Source organism: Perognathus longimembris, chromosome 5 (genome assembly GCF_023159225.1).
Source record: "Perognathus longimembris pacificus isolate PPM17 chromosome 5, ASM2315922v1, whole genome shotgun sequence".
Classification (NCBI taxonomy): Eukaryota; Metazoa; Chordata; class Mammalia; order Rodentia; family Heteromyidae; genus Perognathus; species Perognathus longimembris.
In genome coordinates this window covers 19,510,813-19,515,770 of record NC_063165.1, presented here as the reverse complement: position 1 = coordinate 19,515,770, position 4,958 = coordinate 19,510,813, and the positions used below count along the sequence as shown (strand labels likewise).

Genomic DNA, 4,958 nt, shown 5'->3' with positions numbered 1-4,958 from the left:
CCTAAATATACCATTCATTCCATCAGATCACATGCTGTCCCACCTGGCCTCTAGGTGTCTTTTTTATGAATTTCATTAGCAATTTAAAACACACTTATTATACCATATAAGAATTTCCTGTGTATAATAAAGAGTAATTATGACTGAATATTCATTCAAATGTTTATTTCCAGCTCAATGATGTCTATGGAGTCAATGGAGAATGAATGACTAGGACAGAAAATGTAATAGATATGATATCCTAAAATTGTGAGTGACTAGAGATTACATTGCCCTTCAAAAATGGAGTTATTTCTAAAGCCTTGCTTAAGGGAATTTTTCCTCTTTTAAAGTACTTTATGAGCTGTAAATGTGGGTTACAGTAACACAATATAATAACTATCTCACAATAAAATTTGAAAAGTCCAACATAGGTTTAGATGTCAAACATTTGGCGGTCTGTAGCTGATAGTCCTGTTTAGGGGCTAGAAGAGGGAATTTTAGATAATGGGCCCTAGCTGGCTCATATACGTCGTTGGGGAGATTACTCCTGTTCCCTTCCATTCTCTCTGTCTCCTGGCCACCATGGGGTGAACATCTTTGTTTTTCTACACTTTTCAGTCATGATATTCTGGTTTAGGCTACCCCAGAAAGAATGGCATTGACAATAGTACACTAAAACCTGTGAAACCAAGAACAAAGTTGACCTTTCCTCCTTCAAATTATCCTTCCCAGTTACTTGGTTACAGTAATGCAAAAGGTCCTTTATGTAGTTATAATATCCAACAATTCATTGAGGAAGACGGTCAAGAAGGCATCAAATGTACTTTCCCTATGCACAATGGGTAGCAATGAAACTTCAAATAAGTGCCACATTATCCCTTTCTATGTGTTTTAAATGACCATATCACAACTGCAGGGCACCAGCTTGCCTTCAGAGGGTGTTCCTGGGATTAACAAAAATGGACATTGGTACACAATTAAATTTTTCTTTACTAAGAAATACAATACATTTCTTTTTTTGTGTGTCCTTGTTTTTTTTTTTCTCAAATTTTTATTATCAAACTGATGTACAGAGAGGTTACAGTATCATACGTTGGGCATTGGATACATTTCTTATACTATTTGTTGCCTTGTCCCTCATGCCCCCCTCCCTCCCCCCTTTCCCTCCCCCCCCCCCCCCCAGTTGTTCAGTTCACTTACACCAAGCAGTTTTGCAAGTATTGCTTTTGTAGTTATTTCTCTTTTTTTATCCTGTGTCTCTCAAATTTGGTATTCCCTTTGAATTTCCTACTTCCAATACCAGTAAATTTCTTGTACTTCCCAGAACTTTTTTGCCTTTGAAAATCCACTAGAAATTTAGGCAGAAGAAAGGAAGTCTTTAAGTCAAAGCCTGAGAAGTGAACTTCAGAAAATAGGCTTCTACTAAAATAAGAAAGCTGTATTACAATATTGCCATTTGCAGCCTATTGGTTTGTTCCCCTTCATGTAACCAACTACTTTAAGGTAAACCCCCTTGCTGTGAAAATTGTGTTTTATATAATTGAAGACCATTATATCACTAAAGACTAGACTCATCAAGTCTTCCCCAAGAGAAAAAATAATACTAACAAAAAGTGATTAAATTATTATAAAGAAATTGATAATGACCTTTGATTAGAGCAAACGAAATTTATAATTCAGAGTTGAGCCTGAAGGTAGTCAGTCTCTCATATAGTCTCAGTGCACTGCCTTGAAGGAGCTGGACAGTGTTGACAGACAGCTTGGAAGAAAATGAAGTAGATTCCCAGAAATTTAGATGAATTCATGTTTTCCCTCTTTACACATAAAAAGATAGTCAGCATACCAACCAATTGTTAATCAATAATTCTTCCCATTTAACCTCACAAGAAAAGGACTCTGGTTATTTTCAGACAGATTCTTCAACAATTAAACAAATCAACCTTACGAATCCCATGGTGTGAAACTCTAAGAAGAAGGGAAACATTATCTGGGTAGTATTCATGCCAAAGTGCACCATCTGAAACTAGTTGCATAGAGACAATCACATACTAATAAATGGATTTGTTCTGCGAAATCATCTGGCCCAGATTTTAAAACAGTCAATGACACAAAAGGCAGAACAGAAAAAGAAGAAGAAAGAAATGGAACGGTTCAAGACCAAAAGTGATAGATACAACAGTGATCATTTAATGAATTGAATTTACCTCCCAAATTCTAGATCATAAAAAAAATCTATGAAGAATATAGTAAAGACAACTGGAAAAATTTGAACATGAGTTGTAAATGAGAAAATATTGTACTGATATGAAATGCCCTGAGTATGACAATTATTGTATTGATGTGGAACCTCTTTATTCTTAGGAGATACATGTTGAGGTATTTGGAATAAAGGGTTGTATGGATAAGACAAAAAGAAAAAAGAAAGTGATCAATAGAACCAAATAGACTTAAAAGTAAAAAGTCAAGAAAGTAATAATTAAGGATGAAATCAAAAGGAAAGTCATTTTAAAGAACAAGAGAGAAATATAAAAAGAGTAGCACTTTGAATGGGAAGTGTTGGGAAAGAATAGGATAATCAAATTGCAAGTAGGGAGAGATTGTCATGTATTTCTCAAGAACTGTTTTTTACTTGGAAACATAGAACACACGTTCTTAAAACAGTAGTTTTGCTTGTAATCTTTTGGTTAGATGACCAGCAAGACAACACTAAAACCACCAATACAACTATGTTCATAGGAGCACAAATTACCATAGATACCCTTAGTAGATGAATGCATCAAGAAAATGTGGTATATCTATGCAATGGAATTCTATTCCTCTATCAGAAAGTTTGACACTGCTCCATTCATAAGGAAATGGAAGGACATGGAAAAAACTTATACTAAGTGAAATGACCCAGATTCAAAGAAACATAGACTCTATGCTTTCCCTCATTGGGGATAATTAGTATACTTCTAGGATAGTCCTAGCAGAGCACAATTGCTCAGTAGCTATGTACGTATGAACACATGAGATGATGCTAAGCAAAATGAACTCCAAATTATGGAAATAAGTAGTTTATCATTTTTGTTGCCATTTTCAACATACAATGTGAAATTATTCCACTTTCTTTTGTCTTTTTTCCCCCAGGGTTTTACCCCTGATGTCACTGTTAATGATTTATGTACCCTGTGTATTACATGTATGTTTACTGAAACTAGGGAACAGAAGGGGAACATCAAACTGGAGAGACAAAGGGTAAAAGGTGAACCAATGCAACAGCAATGCTAACAAAACTCCATGCTGAAAACCAGCTGTACAACTCATGTGGGGAGAGAAGAGGGGAGGAGGGAATAGGGAGAAAGATGAGGGAGGAGGTAATAAGTTTGATAAGAAATGCAATCACTGCATTATGTATGAAACTGTAACCCCTCTGTACATCACTTTGATAATAAATTAATTAGAAAAACAGTTTTTTCCTCATTCTAAAGTGAACGGTAACGTTGTTTGAAAATAAATGTAATTGCCTTACTTATGTAACTGTAACCCCTCTATATATCACCTTAACAATTAAAATAAACAAATTAATAAATTAATTAATTAATTTCACATGTAAAACAAAACAAAATGAAAAAAAGCACACAAAAATCAGCAGTACCCTAGATCGATTGCTTTCTGAGATTTTTTCCTTCTTTCCCTTTTCTCTATGTAATTCATGCAAAAGTGACATCAGGGCTGTAGTTTCATCAACCAAGTTTTGCAATACTCTCTCTCAGGCAGAGAAACCAAGGGTAGAACTCAGCACATCTTCAAACGCAGAATACAACAGAAAACAACAAATTGAAACAGAGGGAGGAATTTCAGGAAGGAATTTCAGTGTGAACTACAAAGTTACAGAAAATGAGCCAATGGCATTAGGAAACCATCAACAAAACTTTCCCCATGTGGTCTTTAAAAGGCATCCTTGTTTCAGGGTTGTTAAATGTTATGTGTTATGTCAATGGATATGTGCTTTTTAAAGATAACTAAAAAGGGTATTTAAACATGTGCAGATGGAGCAGATGGGAGAAAAAATAGACAATTACATTATTCAGATTACACTGCCTGGAAGGCTCTGCAGAATCTAAAACAAGGGCATGGGTTAAGAGGAGAGAGAATACCAGTATCTGATCTTTTGTATTCATTCATACACACCTTCACCAATGGGGGTCAAAAGGAATATGGATATCAAAAAGTTTAAAGAAAAATCAGTCTTGATTTGGGAAAGGTCAGGAGAAGTATGATCAGATGAGGAAAACCCTTCTTACATGTCATTACCCAAAGATAGCTGAAGTATAAAGTATTTTTCTCAATTGGAAAAAAAAATTCATCCATACAACTTTTGTTTACTCAGATCAATCTGGATAAACAAAACTTGGATTAAAAACTAGAGGAAAAATCACCACGCAACTGCTAAAAGGTCTGAAAAGATGTCAGTAAACTAACTGAGATTAAGCTAGCAGCTGATAAAGGGACTATTAAATCCTTAAACTTATATTTCAATATGGCTCAAACTGATCATAGGAAATAGGTAGGAGATTCCAAATATTGGGAAAAGTTTTTAATTAGCAATAATTGCGCCTCGAATAAACCTCATTGGCTATGATACTGCCACTGCACAAATTTTAGAAGATTCAAATTATAAGTAAATTTATATTTATTTTTGTATATGTTTGTGTTAATAAAGACCCTGAAAGACATCCTTGGGAACTTTATTTTTATTTTTTAAATTTTCAGATCATTAAAAATATATTTTATATGTTTATATTTATACATTCATATATATGTATGTATTTGGAACATTCACAATTGCTTTCCAGAATGGAACAAACTCTATTCCTGAAAACAATTATGACAAACTTAGACTTGGTCTTACAGTTATTACAACTACAGAATATAAATAATACCTTTTAATGATCTCTCCACAAATAGTAGTGATAGATCTTTCAAATCTCATA

The 4,958-nt window shown here is 34.2% G+C and overlaps 1 pseudogene; it reads right to left on the bottom strand.

Moving 5' to 3' along the window:
- Positions 1-4,494: 4,494 nt before the first annotated feature.
- On the bottom strand, positions 4,495-4,626 carry LOC125352128 (annotated as a pseudogene).
- Positions 4,627-4,958: the final 332 nt, after the last annotated feature.